The sequence below is a fragment of the Uranotaenia lowii genome, chromosome 3, assembly GCF_029784155.1.
Source record: "Uranotaenia lowii strain MFRU-FL chromosome 3, ASM2978415v1, whole genome shotgun sequence".
NCBI lineage: Eukaryota > Metazoa > Arthropoda > Insecta > Diptera > Culicidae > Uranotaenia > Uranotaenia lowii.
Window position 1 is genome coordinate 152,730,186 of NC_073693.1, and position 22,405 is coordinate 152,752,590.

Consider the following 22,405-nt stretch of genomic DNA (forward strand, 5'->3'; position numbering starts at 1 on the left):
ATAAACATAAATGAAATTATATTCTGAATAAAATATCTAAATAGCCTATTGATGCCTAATTTTTCTATTATCCTCAATTTCTATCTAAAATCGGATGATGTTTTAATTTGATTTCAAATTTGATTTTTTTTTAATTGAAAATGCCACAATGATGCTAAATTTTGCTATAGTTTTGGTCGCAGGTTAGCATATTATAAATAAAAAAGGAACACGTCAATTAAAGGGTGATACGGTCAAAATTTGGTCAAGGGAAAACGCGTATAAATCGGTGAAATCGTTTATTTAAAAAATCAAATTAAATTTCTCATTTAAGTTTAATTAGTATGAAATTCAGGAAAAATACTCAGTTAGGCTTCCGCTTTTCCAAATCCGAATTGCCGGGCCTTACGCTTAACCCCTGCCATAAGATTTTGTACAGCCACCTTGTCCACCTTCTTCGCCGCAGAAAGCCAGTTTGTCTTGAATTGCTGCTCGTCCTTAGCAGTTTTTTTGGTTTTCTTTAGGTTCCGCTTAACAATAGCCAAGTATTTCTCAATTGGAAGGGTTCTTGTCCTTGGGAACCACCTGCACGTTGTTGGCGGCGTACCACTCCATGGCCTTTTTACCGTAATGGCATGATGCCAAATCCGGCCAAAATAGTACGGAACAACCGTGTTTCTTCAGGAAAGGCAGCAGACGTTTATTCAAACACTCTTTCGCGTAAATTTCTTGGTTGACATTCCCGGAAGCTATGAAAATGCTGCTTTTCAAGCCACAGGTACAGATGGCTTGCCAAACCAGATATTTCTTCGCGAACTTTGACAGTTTCATGTGCTTGAAAATATCTGCTACCTTTTCCCTTCCTTTTGTCGTATAAAATTCCTGTTCCGAAAGCTGCTTGTAGTCGGCTTTGACGTAGGTTTCGTCGTCCATTACCACGCAGTCAAACTTCGTCAGCATCGTCGTGTACAGCCTCCGGGATCGCACTTTGGCCGTCGTATTTTGTTTATCATCGCGATTTGCAGTCACTACCTTCTTGTAAGTCGATAGCCTGGCTCGTTTTTTTGGCTCGATTCACAATTGTAGACGATACACCCAGCTTATTTGCGGCATCTTTTTTTTTATCTCGGACACAGAGGTTAGGGTTTCGCTTGAAACTACCGGCAACTCTCTTTGTCGTCTCAGCGGCTTCCGGTTTTCGATTTCCCCCCGATCCAGACTTCCGGGCTGTCGACAAACGTTCCCCAAACACTTTAATTACATTTGTAACGGTTGATTTAGCGATTTTGTCAGCTTTGCGTGCAAGAAGCTCGGATTTTCGCGATGCGCGAGCAAAATTTTGATACGCTGCTCTTCTTCCTTGGACGGCATTTCGACAACTGAAGAGTGAATTCCAAAATCAAAATAGCCCAGCCAACAATATTGTAGGTATATCAAAAGATATACGTATATCTATGTCGGTAATAATCATCGTATACGATGTTAGAAAAAAGCATATACCTACCAAAAGTGGAGGCGATATACGTACATGTTTTGATGATTTTCTGGTTTACGACTTCGATAATATAATATACGATGTTATTACGATGATTGATTTACTTTGGTACGTTATGTTGCTTTGGTGGTATGTTGTACGTTACATTATACCATTCGATTCGTACCAATTTACGATGATGGGATGAATGACAGTTCCAACCACACTTTATACGATGTTTGTTTTACCATTTTACGACTTGACGCGATCTGATGATAAATTGGCGATTTAAGTCACCCTTTATGCGAGATGTGTTACGGTCTTATACGATGTTCAGATATTTGAACATCGATTGACGTCTTAAGTCGCACTTTATAGGAAGTGTGTTGTACTCTTGTACGATGTGAAGTAATTTGATATTCGAATGGTTGTTTAAGCGACACTTTATGCGAGGTGTAATGTAGGCTTGTACGGAATGAAGCGTAAAACGATTTTGCGAACCGCTGTATGTAGCATGTTATGTGTAGTATTGTGATTCAAATACGATTCTGCAATATTAATACGCATGTAAATAAAATACTATTGAATTTCATTATTATAAACGTGTTTATTATTGAATTCAGCTCACCGATATTTTTGTTCCTCATAAAAACTATAAAAAAATCAGCTTCTGGAAAACCACTTTTTAGTAAAAATCTCGCTCATCCGGGCGTGATAATAAGTATAACTGACCTTCTGATGCTTCGGATGAATTTAAGGTACTTGTTCTGTTTTTCGTTGCGACAATGAAGTAGAATCCCAGGAACACTCTTGAAGATTAAGCTTCTCTAGCTTTGAGTGTTTTTCACCGTCATCAATAAAACTATGGGGATTCTAGAAGTATGACTAGAGCTTAGAGTCTAGTACTTTTCCCTAAAACGGAACAAATAGACATAATTTAAAAACTAAACAATTTTATAGTTTTGATTATACTACCTTCGTTAATCGATTTCTCAACCAAAGCTTGCCAGTTTGAACAACTCCCTTCAGAAAGTAGAAAAAGACACCCGAATTACCGGAAGTTATTCTTTAAAAAAAATTATCGCTGCGAAATGATACAAGTACGAAACTGGGGCCGAATCGTACACGCTTCAAACGATCCTTGAGAGTCCTGTGAATAAAATTGAAAAAATAAATTAAAAATCAAATACTTTACCAAATTATATGACTTAAACTATTGTTCAAAATTGATTCCGAAGATCGTTTTTTAATTTCGAGTTTGACTTTTATTTCTAGTCCACAATTCTAATCAAAAGATTTTTACCTAATTGAATCGAATTAATTGAATGTATAACAAACAAGAACTACCAACCTATTCAGTACTAACCTTGAACCGGACCGGTTAGAGATGAGCCGGTGACAACGAACTTGCTGATGTTATTTGTATCGATGAGAGTATTTTTGCGATCACTTTCAGCCGTTTCCAGGTAGTTTCTCCCCAGAGGGGAATTCGTTTGTTTGCTCGTGCACACCTCGACGATGTTGGCAGCAATCTTACAATACATTTTTTAAAATCCTTATGGCCATCACCACAAATTCCAGCCAGTCCAACAATTTTCGGAGTACCGGCCTACCCATCAGCGCGACTCTGAAGTTCCTTGTAGTCCAGTTTCTCTTCCACAAGCTCGGAACAACATGCGCGACTCCAGTTGTACCTGTCAGGACAGATTTAACTTTAATATGATGTTAGATTCTCAAATATGATTACCACTCACCTGATCCAATTTACTCCAGGGGAATTTAAACTGAATCTCGACATCGATGACAGCGAAAATAATTTTCTTCCGGGCGATGAATCTCCGGGGATAACCAAAGTCGACATCCTCAGGGCTGACTTGCTGGACCTCGCTCCAGCTTTTACTGCTAGCACCTGCTAGGACCTACCGAACAAAAAGAACTCATCGGAAATGATTTAGAAACCGGTGTAAATCGATTCACCGCGAAAAACTGGTCAAAACCAACTTCCCGAAAATGGCGAAAGTAAACAAATCAGATTTCATCATTTTTGCGATGATGATTGCACGGTCAAACGCTTCTACGCATTATGTGACACTAAACGACATTGATTTGTCCCTTTATGTGATGATCGTTTGCAATACACAAAAGTGATGATAATCGAAGCTTATGTGAGATTCTTTACGATTATATCTGTAATCAAGTGCGATTTCGATACCAATAGAATTTATGAACGAATAAAATGTAACTTAGAAATCTTACACGATTGTTGTAAGATTTCAACTGACATCGGTCGTATTAAATACGACTTCATTCAACATATCTTAACTAAATCGTATTTCATTTGGTTTTAACGTCTTCTACGATGAATATACGATATTGTCGAATGTTAAGTGTACACATTTACGAATCCGATTTGAGTTACACTCATATAAGAGTTTGACGACGATTTTTTTTTTACGACTTCATATTGGCTGGGAGGAGCAACATTCTACACACACACCTTCATAATGAGGGGTGTTCAGGTTTTTTAAATGCAAAATTGAAAGAAATACGTCAAGTTGATATTGACCAAATTTTGACCGTATCACCCTTTTGGTGTATCCATATGTGCGACATAGAGCTTTTAACTTCCGCTTATTTATGCACCAAATTAAATTTTTTGCGCACTTCTGCATTCTCCGATGCATGTTTTTTCTTGGACTTGGAACAACTTAAATACACATAATTGCAGCTGAATACTGTCTGAGAATCATATTTGAGTTGAATTACAAATTTTGTACAAATCGGTTAGGAACATTATACATACAACGATCTTCAGCGAAAAGTGTCAAATTGACACTTTAACTAAATAGATCTCATCACGGTGTTTTTTTATGTCTGGAGTTTCGGGTAGCGTCCATAAAACGTGATGATGCAAAATTATTGATTTCGAGAATTTAATAGGGGTTCCAAAAGATTTTTTTTATTTGAGCGCCAATATGATATAAGCATTCAAACTTCCAATATTGTCGTGTCATAATGACACTGTAGAGTTGATAGAGGGTTTAAATTGATTGGAACTTGATATACCGTGATTGAATTTGTTGAAAACTATTTATTCTTAAGAGCAGACTTCTGTTTTCAAATGAACACGATCTTAGGCCGATATCTCCTTTTATCGCTAAAACTTTAATCAAAAGTGGTATTTAAAGAAATAATATTGCTACTTACTAAAACGGTCTAAAATAGGTTCAATAACCTTGTATGGTGTCTGAAATTTCAATAACGAAGATCGATTTACTCATCCCTAAAAGTTTTCAATAACTGAATCTTTCTTTTTCTTCTACGAACCTACCTTCGAAATTACCTCTGCTAATTCCTGCTTTCTTCATTAAACCTCAAATCGTACTTCAGACTTATCTGAACCACAAAAAAGTGAAACAATCTTGAATCTTGGCATCGATAATTTTTTGCTTCAAATAATTAGTTCCATTTGGTCATTCATTTTATCATCTAACAAAAACTAAAGAATGTTAATTCAGAAAAAAATCAGAACATTTCAAAGGCTATTAGTTAATATTAAAAATAGATGATTTTAAATAGGATCATTAACAGATCCTGCACATATCATTTTGTTGCTTAACACACAGTTGAGTGCATTTTAGAGATAAACGATTTCAAGTTGCTACCGTACACATGAATGAAACTGAAACAAATGCATCATGCGATCGAAGTTCGACAACACAACCCTCCTGAAAGGGTATTACATTACCCAGCGTGACAGCCACAGCGTTCCGTTCGAGATGTCAGAATTTGACGAACGCACTTTCAATTTCGTTTCAAATTCGTCACCACAAATCGTGCACTTTGCAGGTTTTGGTTTGGATTGTCTTTCGCCTTCGCCCTTGAATGGGACCGGTTCTTGGGCAGCGGCAGCATCCTAATGCACAATCATACATGGCTGCTATCGATCGTATTTGCAGAGCACTGCAGGCGCTGTTGCTCAAAGGGGTAAAATGCAACCTCCTGCAGTTCTCCACCTGGCCGAGAAGGTGCGTGGCAAGTGCACTAGTTTAGTTTTACAAGATCACATGATGCGTACCTAAACTAGAGATTTCAACAACGAACGCCGACCGATGCTTCATCAACCAGACACATTGCTGTACTCCAAGTCGATCATTCCGAGATCGCCATTCCGATTGTGTGTGCAATTAGTGCTTGAGGAATACAGGATGTCAAAAATGACATGCAAGAATGTTCAAGAGTCGGATCTATCCTTCTCAACAAGGCCCCGAGAAAAAGTGGCAATTATTAAGTGGAGTATTAATCTACTTAACTACCTACTCAAGCCTTTCTTCGATTTTATTATCTGTCACGTTCCTGTTACGGTACTTAGAAATTATTGAAAAGAAACAGTCGGTGGAGTCAGAATGCTACTGGGTATCCGGAATGAGCGATAATTTGAATAGCGTGACTTATGAGTTTGGGAAGACAACATACGATACATAAGTAAGCTACAAATAAGGTACCTACTCTTTAAATAAAAGAGCCAATTTAACAATGGCTAAACACTTAGGGTCAACAATAATATGAAAAAAATACTCGGTTTTCAATATTCACAGCTAAAACATGGAAAGAGTATCAATCTACTTAACTACCTACTCATGCCTTTCTTCGATTTTATGGGCGATAGGCGCGCTCGTAGTCCCGGTATACGATTTCTCGTTTGTTAAACAGAGAGAGAAATAGCCTTCACTCCAATTTCACTCCGATTAGCTGTCATTCTTATGGAAATCTGTGTAAGAGTAAAGAGCAGGCTTTATTCTTTTTAGCAGGCCCAATCCCAATTGTCTGTCATGTTCCTGTTACGGTATTTAAAAGTTATTGAAAAAAAAACAGTCAGTAGAGTCAGAATGCCACTGGGTATCCGGAATGAGCGATAATTTGAATGGCGTGACTTATAAGTTTGGGAAGACAGCAGACGATGCATTAGCTACAAATTACCTACTCTTTAAATAAAAGAGCCAATTTATCAATGACTAAACACTTAGGGTCAACAAGAATATGAAAAAAATACTCGGTTTTCAATATTTACAGCTAAAACATGGCCTTTGTCCTTATGAAATATCTGAAAGTTATCCAAATGTTCAAGTTCCCATTTTAGGATTATGTTTTTATTTTAAGTTGTTTTCTGCAAAGTCTTCAAAAAATTGTTTATAGCCGGAATGATTCAATTTTTGAATGTATTAATGTGCTTTATCGCTTACAATATCGTTTCTGATCTGGGCCAAACACTCTGATTGCTACAAGTGAACTGGTCGATAATATAGTTGAAAACATTGTTTGTAAAAATTGGTTGTTCCTGGACCTTGGAAAAGTCTTTAATATGCTTGCTCATAATGTTCTCCTCGATAAACTAGAACGCAATGGAATCATTCGTAGTTACCTAATCGGTAGAAAACAATGTCTCCATAGAAGATGCGTTTAGTTCCTCAGATCCCTCAAGAGTTTGACATCAGACCTTTTCTATTTTTTATTATACATACATAAACGAACATATTGTTTATTATGTTCTTTTCAATTTTTGATAATGTTGCCTTTTTTTGTATGTATGTATGCATGTATGTATGTATGTATCCTCCATCGGTATCAAGGTCCTGCCTATAGTCCTATGGTTCATCAAAAGAAGGCATCCAAACACATCTTACCTGTCGGCAATTATCGAACCCAAAAGTGTTCTTGCCGTTCTCGCGCCAACTTATCCACTAGACCGCATCAGCGCTACAGTAAAAAAAGAAAGTTTTTCAGATAGAAAAATAAACAATTAATATTCCAAAAAAATAATGGGCAAAATGAAGTGTCGATATAATTTCGATAAGTTTCCATCGCGACGCCCCTCGAATTTATTTGTTTTGTGCATTTTGACGTTTCATAAACAGCTGGCTTGGCTCTGGAGTATTCAAATAGGTGTCTACATTCGAATAAGTTGTAAAATAAGGAGAACGCAAAAATGTCTGGTTCCATTCCGTTGTCCACCCGGAAACTGGTTGTTCGTGATGTCAATACCGGTCTAACGCACCGGGAAGTGGCCAAGCACTACGAAATCAGCAAGACAGCGGTATCAAAAATCACGAGGAAGATAAAAACGTTCGGATCGGCGGTAGATCGCCCGGGAAGAAGAGGACGGAAGCCCAAGACAGATACCAGAACGGACAAAAATATCATTCTTGAGGTGAAGAAAAACCCAAAAATTACGATCCGGCAGATTCGGGAAGAGCTCAAACTTTCGGTATCGCGTTGTACTGTCTGTCGAAGGAGTACCATGGCAAGATCGCAGTGAGAAGGCCTTTCATCAGCCAGGTGAACAAGGCTAAGCGGCTCAAATTCGCCAAGGAACACGCCGATAAACCGCTCGAATACTGGAAAACAGTGTTGTGGACTGACGAATCCAATTTCTAGCTAATCAGCCGGAAGAAGCGGGATCGTGTGTGGCACAAGTCGGGTGAGGAGCTCCAAGACCGCCTTATCCAAGGAACAGTCAAGCACGGAGGAGGTAACGTGATGGTTTGGGGGTGCTTTTCTTGGGGTGGGATGGGCAGTTTGGTAAAAATTGACGGAATCATGACAGCTGAGTCATATTGCAATATCCTGCGGGAAACCTCGAGGTATCCCTCATCAAGAAGGGCCTCGAAGAGCGCTTCGTTTTCCAGCAGGATAACGATCCGAAGCGTACGGCCAAGCTGACGAAGTCATTTTTCCGTTCCTGCCGCATCAAACCCCTTGAATGGCCCCACAAAGCCCTGATCTGAACCCCATAGAAAACCTGTGGGCCATCCTCGATCCTCGGATTGATAAGACTGGTGTGACTAATAAGAATACTTATTTTGATTGCCCGGAGCGTGCGTGGCAAGAACTTGACCTACAACACTTGCACAACCTTGTTGAACGTATGCCGAAGCGCTTGCAGGAGGTGTTGAACACTAAAGGAGGCCATACTCATCATTAAATCGTTCTTGTTTGCCTTCAGTTTGATTTATTTGAAGCTATGCTGATTTGGACACTTTATTTTGCCCCTGTTTTTTTCGGAATAATAACTTTTTTTTTCTATCAGGAAAAAAAATTCTTTTTAACCTTGCGACATAAGCAAAACTTGAAAAACATAATAAATCATATCTTAAAAATGATTACGATGTGTTTTCGTTGAATTTTACCCAGAAAAATAAGAGAAATGAAAAAAAAATAATTTGGACACTTTATTTTGCCCCTCACTGTAGTTCAGAAAACGCATATACGTACTTGGTACGTATCTTGTGTGTTTTTTCCGAGAAATCCAATGAAGGCTGTTTGAGTCACCGCACACTTCGGAAAATGAAGTTATGGCTGTTTTCACCCTCAATTTCCCATCATTTTTCAGTTATTTCAGAAAAAAGCATGTTCGGACTTGAAAGTTTTAAACAAAATGGAACGTATCGTATGTGATTTTTTCCGAAAAATCCAGCGAAGCCTATTTGAGCCACCGCACGCATTGGAAACTGCACCGAAAAAACTCTTCACATTAACGCTACGTGAAAATGTACATAGATTTTTGCCACCCTGAAAATCATGTGAAACCTACGTGAATCTCATGTAAACAAACAGAGCTTGTCGTTGCATAGAATTCACATAGTGGTCATGTGAATTGTACGTGAAATTGAACGTGGTTTCTAACGCAACGTCCAGATAAATGGTACGTGAATTCCACTTAAAGCGTACGTGAGTATAAAGTATATCGAATGTGAGAATGAACCCGCAATGCTACATGCGTTTCACGTAATTTTTAGTCAAAATCTAGCTGTACCGTCCCATTCCACACTAGGCGACGGGTGCGCGTTGTTTGTTGCTGCTACGGGTAACAAGTTTTTCAGGTATATACGGATCACTGGAGACATTTCTTCAATTTTCCGTCGGTATCAGAAACCTGTAAAAGATACAGCAACCAACAATGCTTACCCGTTGCCTTGTGTGGACTGAGCTTAATGTGATTGTTTTGTGGGGAGTATTTCATCGTCATCTGAAAGAATAGAGTACCATGTAAATGATGATAATTTTATTTTAACTATACACTTAAATCTATAATACATTCTTGTTATTGTAAGCTCGAAAATAAATACAGTCTTTTATAATATGTAATGAAACAGGATCACTATCAAATAAATCAATTTGTAACATATCAACTACCGGTGTACATTTAAGCGCCTCATATGCCATAAAATGTTCGATAAAATTACCAACTTGCCATTCTTGGGCTATTAAGAAAACTTTTTCAGTGTGAAATGCTATTTCTATTATTTCGTATAAGAACTTTTTTTTCAGTAAACATAGTCATAAAATAACCTGACTTATACAATGTTCCTTTATATTCGACATGACTCGAGAGCAACAACGCTAACGATGCATCAAGATTTAAAGGCTGAATTAGGTTTGAAAAATAATTTCGCAAACGAATGTCGCTAAGTTTAAAGGTTTCTGTATTAGTTAACTGGAGAAAATTTTTTTTTATAACATCATAAGCAAACTGTAGGGATGCTTTAACGCCTAACGTATAGCAAACGTTTTTGCGTGAAGCCATTATGTGAGCGTATTGTTTGAAAATTTTGTGTTTAGCTTCATACCTGAAACACATCATTTTTTCAATCGGGCCAGATGTTTTAATAACTGTTGGATAGTGCACGATGAAATGATGTTTCGGCTTAAGATGCTTTTCAAAAATTTCTTTATACATCGAATGATGGATTTCAATCGCATGTTTTAGAAGATCTATTTCGTCCTTCGTGAATGATGACTTCAAACTAAAATCAATGAGCCTAACAAGAGAAATACAATATTTCCACACAATATCATCTTGAGGAACGTATTGTCCCACAAGAAGTGTGAAAAAATGTGAAAACACGCGCATTTCGTTACAGCTTAATTTAAGAACAACAGTTCTACATTTTTCCTTGCCATTGTGAATTTCAGTTACATCTGGCATTCGCTGAAGCTCATTTGAATTACATAGTAATTCTTTTTTACGTATATTGAATTGACTAACTGTAAAATATTGTTTTTTGAATATGCAGTGGTTCAAAATTTCAACAAAACCATATTTGCATATTCCACCACTGAAAAAATCATGCATCGCATCCACACTTCCATTATTGGTTACATGGTACGACGGAAGATTATTGAATACAGAATATTCTTTGATTCCGGTTTCCCCAGGAGTTTTCAGTTGTACATCTTCGATGTAGTCATTGGTTCGGCGAGCACAATCTGCATGTTCTTTTGTATCATATTGCAATAAATCTTTTGGGCGGCGACAAAATCGACAGTAAAATGTTGCATTAAATCCAGCAGAGAATTGTAACATTGAATGTACACCGAGGTTATCACCTTGTAGCATACACAAAACGAATTTGATCGTTATTGGTTTGCCTTGGAAAGAAAAACTTATTCCAGTGTTCTCAAGATCTATGAATTGATCTATTAACGGCAGCAATAGTTTGTTAATATCGGTTTCCTTCATATCTCTTTTGAGCATAAGGCCAGCAACGAATATATTGCACAATTTGGATCGCAGTTCATTAGGAATAGTGGGGAATGTGTAATAAACTCCACATATTGAATGTCTATTACTGTGAGCTCCTAGTGGATCATTGATCTCGAATTCGTCCGCATACAACCATATAGGAATAACAGTATCTTTGGAGTATTTTACTTTTATATCTTTCCATTTCATACCATTGACAAAATTCATAATCAATTCTGATTGCTCCATACGCAGGGTGTTGGTTAAGGTTTGTTCCAAAAGATCCTGGCATGAAAAAAAAGCTTTTATTTGAAAGATAAGAGGCATGAGAATAAAATAGCTATTTCTGGGCTCCAAATCTGCTTCTAAATCAGTTGCCATGTTCCGAACAACAGTTCCATTCCTTTCAATATTTATAATCGTTGGCAATTCGAATGCAAGAGTATCCTTCAGGTATTTAAAAAATTTGTAGTCCGAGTTAATGTGCTTAAATATCTTGTTAATGTTGTTGGCGTAGCATTGAAAATTGAATACTGTTTGTGCATCTTCAAAATTGATATCGAAGTTCAATAAATCTTGACTAATTGCGTCAAGTATCATAGTGAACTCATTTTGTACGTCATAAACATTTTTCCTAGCAAAATTACTTCTAGAGTGCATGTACAACGATAACGTACAAGCTAATCTATTAAGTTCTTCAATTTTAGCTTCTTCATTCCCATTTCGGGCATGTTTCGAAACTTGTTCGAACCTGGTCGCAGATGTAGATGGGCTCGACGTGTTGTCGTTGATCGATGAACACAGTTCAGCTCTCACTGGTTCACACAACGCAGGCATAGGAAAGCTGGGAGTAGAAGAAGGTTGAGTGATTGAACTTCGATGACGCAAGATGTGGCGTTTAAACCAGTAAAATTTCGAAAATTTCAAGCCGCAGCCTTCAACAGTACAAATAAAGCAATAATCAACAGGAACTTCATGGGTGTTTCTCAAATGCACGAGGTAATCTTCGGGATTTGAATACTGTCCATCGCAGTCCTCTATTTGACAGCTAAACATTTTGGTTATCTAAAAATTTTTGTAGCTTATCAATACTATTGTAGCTTTCTCTTAGCGTTATTTTGTACGCGTAGGGTAAATGATCTTGAGCGGAACCAATTGGCTCAATTCGACGCAACTCGGAACAGTTGACCAAGCGATATGGCTTTGGATTTTATCCGAACAAAAAAATTTTCTGTTCAGCGGATAGATCTTGGTTTCTGCTTTCTAATGATGATTTTTAAAATATTTTAGAGTAAATCCTAATATCTCTAGAGCTGTTTTACTGAAGTAAGAATTCTGATCTTGAGCGGAACCACGCTGATCTTGAGCGGAACTAAAATATGATCTTGAGCGGAACCATTTTCTTCTGTCAACATCTTTAATAGCTTTTATTCCTAATACTTGTGTAACTGTGAAAACTTCAAATGAATTTCATCTTTGAAGGTTTTAAAGTTCAAAAATTAATGTTTTTACGTGAAAAAAAGAAACTCTGCGTTCCAAAGCTGTTCTCAAAATATCCGTTAAAATTTATTTCTTGCTTAAAAAAAGTCCAATTTTCCCTTTGATGCACTGTATTCTATTTTGAAAGAATCGATTCTCTAAACTCAAATTTTAGTTTTTTTCAATCTCAAAAATTAAATACGTTAGTATATTTGATTGATTTTTTGAATGTGCGTGTTTAGGATCATACTGCCCCGAACAACTTTTGAAGGTAACGACAAAGTTAGTAAAACAAAAGAAGATGCCTTAAATTACAGATTTGGTAAAAAAAAACTGTACATTGCTCTGAATCAATGTTTTTGAAAAAAAAATCTTATTTTTTTTAATCCCTATTCCTTTAATTTTATTGGAAATTCATGATAAATTGGGTCATTTTCATATTTTAGTTGGGAAAAATCAGTTTACGTTGAAAGTCTTTTCATACTTTTTCTTTCATATTTTAGTTGGGAAAAATCAGTTTACGTTGAAAATCTTTTCATTGTTTTCTAATTCAAAGTAAGAAACCTTAATTTTATATTGACCAAAAAAATTATAATTTAGGAAATCCATTCGGAATTAAAAAATTCTGTGAAATCTGTAAATATTTCAAAATATCGTGTTCTGTGACACAGATGCTGTGATAAAAGTTTCCTCAAAATTTTGTGAAATAACAGATTTTACTGTGATTTCGACAACCTTGCTGTAAGCAACTCATTCATAGAATAAAGTTCATTACAAATTCCAGTTTCTTATGAATCACGTTAACATTTATTCATATTAAAAATTTATGGAAACATTAATTATTTATCTCAATTGTTAAAACAACTATTTCTCAAACCGATTTCTAGTTCGAGCTCAAGTATAAAGTCAAAGGACAAGGGAATCGGATAGGTTTTCAATACCAGTCCACCAATTGAATCGTGAAGTATTATAAAATAGCTAACCCGGTGTGCTTTGCTACACTTTGTAAAACTGAAAGAATGGGTGTAAAAAACAATTTGAATTTTTGTTTATTAAGTAGTATATTGTTTTAAATTTGAATGCGAACATCTAAAACAATCTCTTTAGAAGAAAGCTACTTCATAAAGTACGAATAGTAATGGCAATGAAGATTAATTCTTATTATGAAATAATGACTTAACTTTATTGGCTTCATAAGTTCTTGAATTATGCCAAAAATATGTATAAAAGCCTTTCTTCTCATTCTCGTCGTCCCTCTGAAAGAAAGATTGTGTGCCTTGTTTGGTACGCTGTGTCACCAATTAATTAATTTTTGTTCAATTCGAACCTTATTTTACATTTTTTCTTTCCCTAAAGTTGATAGAAAAAGAAATATACAAATGTGCTGCATACATTCAGGGGTAAAAACTGCGTGTGAGACATTAGGCATAAGGCAGCGCACCTAGCGATTTATTTCGGAAGCTAGTAGTTCCGCTCAAGATCAAAGATGGTTCCACTCAAGATCATATTTTACTTTTAAAAACTACGTTATTTATTGATATTTTGATGGAAAACTTGATACAAAAAACCCGAATAATGCTTTTTTATGAGTTTTTCTACCATTTTAATCATTGAGAATCAGTTTACAACGATCAAGGGTGACATAAATTGACGTTCAAAGTCAGCGTAGATTGATGAAAATTGCAGCAGAAATGGGTACGTTTTTAAATCTTCTAATGACATTATTTCAGTTAATAAATTTTAGCAAAAATGTCAATGCTTGTATGAAAAGATCTTGAAAAAGTGTTTTTTTTTAACAATTTGGTAAGATTCATAAACACTCATTGCCTAGAACTTAGAAAAAGTAAATGGTTCCGCTCAAGATCAGATTTTGACTAGTTCCGCTCAAGATCATTTACCCTACCCACTTAAAAAGTGCCAAACAAGTTTGGACACTTTTGAGAATGGTAAACCGAAGACTGCTGTGAGCTTCAAAAGTACTTCTGCAGCCCTATCAGCAGTCTGCAGCTCGTAAAGTAGTTCCCTAAACACTACAAAAAACGGACCATCAATGCAGTTGTACCCTGATCCTACTACCACCAATTTCGGGACGGGTGGCCAATTGCGCTCTGAGTAGCTTTTAATTGTGCGCTGAACTTCCGAAGCTACTTTGGAAACCTCGTCAACAAAAATTATTGTATCCTCCTGGGCGAACCTTATTGTCGGTTTAAACCGAGCCCCTGCTGGAATTGGAGGTAGCACGGTGTTCAAAAGCAGAAGTAGAGCACAAAATTGCGTATCTATAAAAGGGGAATATTAAGTATAATAGAAATATTACTAGACATAAAAAAACAAACCTTCACTTGCTTCGCTATCCGAGAAAACTTTTAACAAATCCTTAGATGATGGATCTGACGCCTTTTTGGCCGCGTAAGCTGCGATTAGTGGTCTTGAATTTCTTAAATTTTCAAGTGCTTCTGAACTCTTCCGGATCCAAGTTGGAGTTTTTGATAGTCGATATCAATCTAAATAGAGAAAAACATTGATTTATTTTGGACCAGGGGACTTATTTTGGATCAGGGGATTTATTTTGGACCACCTTGTCTAGTTGTCTTATAAAACAACTAGTGCGGAAAACTATCCAATAGTTTTTCAACAAGCTGTGGGGCTTTCAGAAAAGATTTACGTCTATCAAAGCTTGTGCTCCATTTTTCCAAAACCACACTCCAAGGTTCTTGGTTCAATTGAAGCCACTCAACAGCCTCATTGGTACTTGGGTTTTCATCAATCGAATATACAGTATTGGTTCGTTTTTTACTGTATAACTCTTCCTTAAGATCAGCTTTCCTCTTACTTTGTTTGAGATTTCCTATTTGGTTGGCGATTTTCCCTCCGTGGTTTTTCCGATCACCGCCTCGAGGAACAAAGTAATTTTTCTGGAAATATTCGTTTTGAAAAGAACAAAAACTATTATAATATTTTACTATTCAATTAACAATTTCTCATTTTGTCTTACACTTTCTCAATTTGAGTATAAACAGCCCATTTGCTACTAATTTCAGCAGGTACTGTACAGCATGGACACGAACCTCGGTGGGCCCGTCAGATTTTGTTTTGTTTTTTTTCCCTGCAGAGAAGTTGGATTGGAACCTGTTCCCTCGGTAAGTTTTTTGAAATTATTCAAAGTATATCCAATTTAAAACAAAACTATTTTATACTTTAGCCAAGAAAACTCGTGATAGTTGCACAGCATCTTAAAACCGATGATGTGGGAAAGGCAAAGAGAATGCTGGCACTACGATCTCCGAGAATTTTTGAATGTTGTGACTTGTGCTACATCGATCGCGACCAAACAATCGAACTAAAATTTAAGGCGAGGCGAGATTTGGGTGGTTTCCGTGACAAGATCAAAGATGGTTCCACTCAAGATCATATTTTACTTTTAAAAACTACGTTATTTATTGATATTTTGATGGAAAACTTGATACAAAAAACCCGAATAATGCTTTTTTATGAGTTTTTCTACCATTTTAATCATTGAGAATCAGTTTACAACGATCAAGGGTGACATAAATTGACGTTCAAAGTCAGCGTAGATTGATGAAAATTGCAGCAGAAATGGGTACGTTTTTAAATCTTCTAATGACATTATTTCAGTTAATAAATTTTAGCAAAAATGTCAATGCTTGTATGAAAAGATCTTGAAAAAGTGTTTTTTTAACAATTTGGTAAGATTCATAAACACTCATTGCCTAGAACTTAGAAAAAGTAAATGGTTCCGCTCAAGATCAGATTTTGACTAGTTCCGCTCAAGATCATTTACCCTACCCACTTAAAAAGTGCCAAACAAGTTTGGACACTTTTGAGAATGGTAAACCGAAGACTGCTGTGAGCTTCAAAAGTACTTCTGCAGCCCTATCAGCAGTCTGCAGCTCGTAAAGTAGTTCCCTAAACACTACAAAAAACGGACCATCAATGCAGTTGTACCCTGATCCTACTACCACCAATTTCGGGACGGGTGGCCAATTGCGCTCTGAGTAGCTTTTAATTGTGCGCTGAACTTCCGAAGCTACTTTGGAAACCTCGTCAACAAAAATTATTGTATCCTCCTGGGCGAACCTTATTGTCGGTTTAAACCGAGCCCCTGCTGGAATTGGAGGTAGCACGGTGTTCAAAAGCAGAAGTAGAGCACAAAATTGCGTATCTATAAAAGGGGAATATTAAGTATAATAGAAATATTACTAGACATAAAAAAACAAACCTTCACTTGCTTCGCTATCCGAGAAAACTTTTAACAAATCCTTAGATGATGGATCTGACGCCTTTTTGGCCGCGTAAGCTGCGATTAGTGGTCTTGAATTTCTTAAATTTTCAAGTGCTTCTGAACTCTTCCGGATCCAAGTTGGAGTTTTTGATAGTCGATATCAATCTAAATAGAGAAAAACATTGATTTATTTTGGACCAGGGGACTTATTTTGGATCAGGGGATTTATTTTGGACCACCTTGTCTAGTTGTCTTATAAAACAACTAGTGCGGAAAACTATCCAATAGTTTTTCAACAAGCTGTGGGGCTTTCAGAAAAGATTTACGTCTATCAAAGCTTGTGCTCCATTTTTCCAAAACCACACTCCAAGGTTCTTGGTTCAATTGAAGCCACTCAACAGCCTCATTGGTACTTGGGTTTTCATCAATCGAATATACAGTATTGGTTCGTTTTTTACTGTATAACTCTTCCTTAAGATCAGCTTTCCTCTTACTTTGTTTGAGATTTCCTATTTGGTTGGCGATTTTCCCTCCGTGGTTTTTCCGATCACCGCCTCGAGGAACAAAGTAATTTTTCTGGAAATATTCGTTTTGAAAAGAACAAAAACTATTATAATATTTTACTATTCAATTAACAATTTCTCATTTTGTCTTACACTTTCTCAATTTGAGTATAAACAGCCCATTTGCTACTAATTTCAGCAGGTACTGTACAGCATGGACACGAACCTCGGTGGGCCCGTCAGATTTTGTTTTGTTTTTTTTCCCTGCAGAGAAGTTGGATTGGAACCTGTTCCCTCGGTAAGTTTTTTGAAATTATTCAAAGTATATCCAATTTAAAACAAAACTATTTTATACTTTAGCCAAGAAAACTCGTGATAGTTGCACAGCATCTTAAAACCGATGATGTGGGAAAGGCAAAGAGAATGCTGGCACTACGATCTCCGAGAATTTTTGAATGTTGTGACTTGTGCTACATCGATCGCGACCAAACAATCGAACTAAAATTTAAGGCGAGGCGAGATTTGGGTGGTTTCCGTGACAAAGCTGACGATAGAAAACTCCCTTACTGCATCCTTCCGGAAGTTCGATTTAGTTTTGTTCGGTAAGAATTACTAAATTAATTAATTTTATGATAAAATTCATATAAGAAATTTTCTAGGTTCAATCAATGAATGTGAGCTCCGATCTACAAATAATCAATATGGAATTTGGGACACGAAATTCAATCTACATTTGAAAAACCATGTATAAAAAGGTAAGTGTTTATTTCTAAATTCGAGTTTAATCGATTTCTGAAATTTTTATTTTCTTTTTTTTTTCAGAAGTGCTTTAAGTAAAGTACTGTAGGCTCAAATAATTTAATGGATCCGATGGAGGAAATCATTATGGCCAACGGAAATAAATTTCGATTAGCTGATCAGCATCCGGCAGCACACCTAAGAGTTTGGTAGCTTTGATTGCAGTTTAAAAACTATAATTTGCAAGAAACTAGTTTTATTATTGTTTTCAGTTTTCTGCCATGAGTCGGAAGAACTGAATAGAATTAATGACCCTTAGATTTTGGTTAATTTAATGAAATGTTAGCTTTTCAAGCATTCTTCATAAATTGTATATGTTGTTTCAGTTTGCAAACCGGATTAGAAGAACAGAATTGATAAGGGCTCCAAGGAGCAAGGATGCAAAAAATTGAATGCTTGATTTTGTTTGTCATTATTATACAACATTTAAATAATCAATAAATAAAAAAAAGTATTCCAAAATAGGTGATGTGTAATAAATTATAATGTTGAGGAACAACTGTGGGCAAATTCTGAGAGTAATTATAGTTTAGATTTTAAAAGAAGTTAATTAAAATGTTGTTATTTACCTGATTTTCAAACTTGAACAGAGAGATGACGGCGAAAGAATACTCCTGCAAATCAGCTTTGCAAAGCGATTTTTTTGTCCTTATGTGGTGCTTGGCTATTATTTTAGCCAGCATCAACTGTTTGGGCTCGGATAGCTCACCCAACTTTGATTTCTCAATAATTTCTTTTCCTTCCTCCGTGGAAATCAAAATTTCGTGTAATTTGATGGGCGAAAACACTGGAGTTGCCAATTCAGTCTGTAAAACAGTTTCTGCTGCTGTACTGCGTGTTTCCGTAGCGTATGAGCAGCTAGGAATGTCATCTGCTGTTGCGTTCTCCAGAACTATAGCGCTACAGCTGGGGGCAGCGGGTTCAAGTGCTTTAGTTTCGTGACTTGCTTGCTCTGTAGGAAGTTCCGATACCAGTTTTCCAATTAGATGGTGCTAAAAATTCAATGAATTTTCGTAAATGTAAATTTATAAAATTATTAATAATATTTACTTACGTTTCGTGAGCGCCAATCTTCAATTACTTGGAAAATGGCCGGGAAGTTCCAGTTGACGTCTGCTCGTAATAAGCAGTTCCGAAGATATTCCTCCGATGCTGTGATTAGCTCGCGTATACCAATACCGCATTCTGGAAACAATAAAAATGTGAACTTGGAACAAAACAAAAATAATAATAAATACTTACGAAGTAGAATACCTTCACCTTCCTCTGTAAATCCTAAATCAGATAGAAGAACTCTTGTTAGCATTTCAATCGTGGCCATATTGAACTCTTTTGTATTGTTGTTTTACGTGAACGTCAGTAAGTTGAAGTTATGTGAACGTCACATGAAAAGTGTGTGAACTGAATTCGGCATTGTTGTTTACATGAATTTTCACGTAAGGCTCATGTGATTTTTTATTAGCTTCTACGTGATTCACGTAAGTCAAGCCCAAATTCACGTAATGAGCGCCTACGTGAAAATCCAGGTGAATTCAACGTTCCCTTTTCGGCTGAGTGTGGAGTTATGGCTGTTTTATCCTCAAGTTCCCAACATTTTTCAAAAAGTTCAGAAAAAGCATGTTCGGACTTGAAATTTCTTAACTAAATGGAACTTATCTTCATTGTTTTTTTTTTTTTTTCGTGGAATCCAATGAAGCCTTATTGATTCACCGCACGCTTTGTAAACAGGAGTAATGGCTGTTTTACTCTCAATTCCCCTATATTTTTCAGTAATAAAAAAAAAGCATGTTCGGACTTCCAAATTTTGAACCAAATATGTCTTATCTTATGCATTTTTTTCCGAGAAATCCAATGAAGGCTGTTTAAGCCATCGCACGCTTCGGAAAATGGAGTTATAGCTATTTTACCATGTATTACCTTACATTTTCCAATTATTTCAGAAAAAAAGCATGTTCGGACTGGAAATTTTTTAACCAAATGGAACGTATCTTGTGTAATTTCCCAACATGTTTCAATTTATTCAGAAAATTGGGGAATCGGAGGTAAAAACAGTCATAACTCCATTTTTCGAAGCGTGCGATGTCTCAAACAGCTTCCATTCGGTTTTTCAGGAAAAAATGCATAAGATAGGTTTATTTTTGTTCAAAATTTTCAAGTCTCAATACTATTTTTTTTATTGTTTACAAAATATAGGGGAATTAGGGGTTAAAAAGGTACTATGAAACCGTTCATAAGCTCGTGAGGCCTCTGAAACTACGTCCAATCGATTTTCTGGACATTTTCACTATAGGAAAGTACTTTTTCATAGATATGTTTTGTGTAGGAGGGAAGATATTGAATTTCTTCGCGGCTTATACACTTTTTTCCCTATTGTGATGGCTTGAGGTGAAAGCTGGACAGAAGTGCAGCGGTTTCCACCGGAAGTTCGGAAAATTTAGAGGAAAATAAGTGTTCATATGAAGAATTACAAATCGATAGCTGCAGAAACGGAGTGTTTGGAGCTTGATTTTTATTCTATAGTAGAATTCCGGGGTTTTTAGGGGAAGCAGTTTTTGTGAAGAGTGTCCGGGAGAGCTGTGTGAAAGTTCAGAAGTAATTCAGACTCTTTAAAATAACATACTTAAAAAGCGGAAAAGGTGAAAAGCTTCGAACGAATAGGGAGAACTCTGTTTTGATGTGTTTTTTTTATTTATTTACATTTAACATTAATTTATTAAGTCAAACTTTGTAGACTACAATACATAAAACCACTTTAAACTAATGTTAGCTTTTATTTTGTTGTTGTATGAAGTGGTTTTAAATGCCTTTTTTAATTGTGATTTGTTTATTGTTACGTGTATAACATCACTCTGTAGTCTTTTGATTAATAGGTTGATGTTTTGCATAGTCTTTTTCATAAAGTTTAATGTAGAATAAATGTTTGTTTCTTAATGGACGGGAGAGTGCGTAAAAATTGAGTTTTTAAAGTAATTCAGGACTGTCTATTCTTTGTGTAACAACATCATTTACCTTCAAATGCATTTTGACAAAATTCCCTGCGTTTACTGAGAGGTTCTATGTCAATAAGCTTAAAACGAGATTCATACGATGAGATGGGAGAGAAAAAGTGGTCCAATTGATTTTACATAGCGCGTATAACAAAAATTGTTTTTGAACAGATTCGAGACGTTGCTCGTGAATATTTAAACAAGGATTCTATATGATGCTATATGATCTATATGAACTGGGTGACTGCCTAATTTTGTTACAATGATATGGTAACTTTGTTTTCTGCTAAAAGCAAGTTCACTGGTGTTGGAAAAAAGTGGTAGAAATTTTGACATTTTGAAAATTTGACCATGCAAAAATGTTTTCAAGATCTCTGAGCGTTGTATTTTTTTACAGCACTGTTTCTATTTCAGCCGTTTCTGATAGAAATATTGCTATTTTTGCATCACAGCATGCGAAACTACAACACCTGTTGTAAAAAAATTTAAAGGCCACAGATCTTGAAAATGTTTTTGTATGTCAAAATTTTCAAAACGTGCTAAAAGTGACATAACTTCTACCACTTTTTCCCAACACCAGTGAACTTGCTCTAAATGATAAACAGTTGCATTTTTTTGACATTCAATGAAAGTAAATTATTTTTGCACCATTCATTAACATTGATTTCCCACTCGGCAAGCCTCGTTGCCTAAAGGTAAAAATTATGATGAAAATCTCCTTTTTGCAACTTGCTGCATAAAAAACTATTCTGAATTTTTGTTATTGAATTAGTTATTTTTCAAAAACGAGTAAGCATTTCCTGATTTTAGATGTGTTAAAAAATGTTGAAATTTATGAAGACATTTCGTTAGACATATTGGGCAATAAAGAAATTATAAGAAAATGATTACAAAACTTCTAGTTTGTGCAAAGAATACTTGAACTTAAGACCCAAATGCAGTGTTTAAATTGAAATCTTTAATTTAATATAGGATGAAACATCAGGTTTAACGCTCTTTGAATAAAGTTTACAAATAAAATTGATTCAATATGAAAATGATGAACCTCGGAGGTGCTTCAAACTTTAAAAAAAGTTATCTAACATTGAAATTTGCCAAACTAAGTAATAAATACTTTTTCTAGTGATTTTATATACATAAACAAGCATCATATTTTAGTTGCTCGAAAAATTTCAAGGCGATTTGATGTATTAAATATTACACTATCGTGTACTTAGTATGAAATTCTGCCTAAAATTTATTTTTATGTAGTTTAAAATAGAATGTTGAATACCTTTTCTGTTACCTAAATCTTCGCATTAATGCTTTAATGATCGATAAAATTTCCAAACTCGATTCGGAAGCTCCTGGAGTTCTGATCGAGCCAAGATCAATTTAAATATAATTATGAAATTCTTCAATTTTTTTGAAGACATTTTT

General features: G+C 35.8%; 2 long non-coding RNA genes across 2 annotated transcripts; one reads left to right on the plus strand and one right to left on the minus strand.

Moving 5' to 3' along the window:
- Positions 1 to 2,477: 2,477 nt before the first annotated feature.
- On the minus strand, positions 2,478 to 3,818 carry LOC129758389 (uncharacterized). The gene is made up of 3 exons (XR_008739970.1): positions 3,208 to 3,818; positions 2,820 to 3,147; positions 2,478 to 2,603 (listed from the first exon to the last, which is right to left on the minus strand). It is a non-coding gene; the product is annotated as an uncharacterized LOC129758389 (long non-coding RNA).
- Positions 3,819 to 17,419: 13,601 nt separating this feature from the next.
- Positions 17,420 to 18,132, plus strand: LOC129750768 (uncharacterized). The gene is made up of 4 exons (XR_008738486.1): positions 17,420 to 17,499; positions 17,562 to 17,803; positions 17,861 to 17,956; positions 18,024 to 18,132. It is a non-coding gene; the product is annotated as an uncharacterized LOC129750768 (long non-coding RNA).
- The last annotated feature ends 4,273 nt before the right edge of the window (positions 18,133 to 22,405 follow it).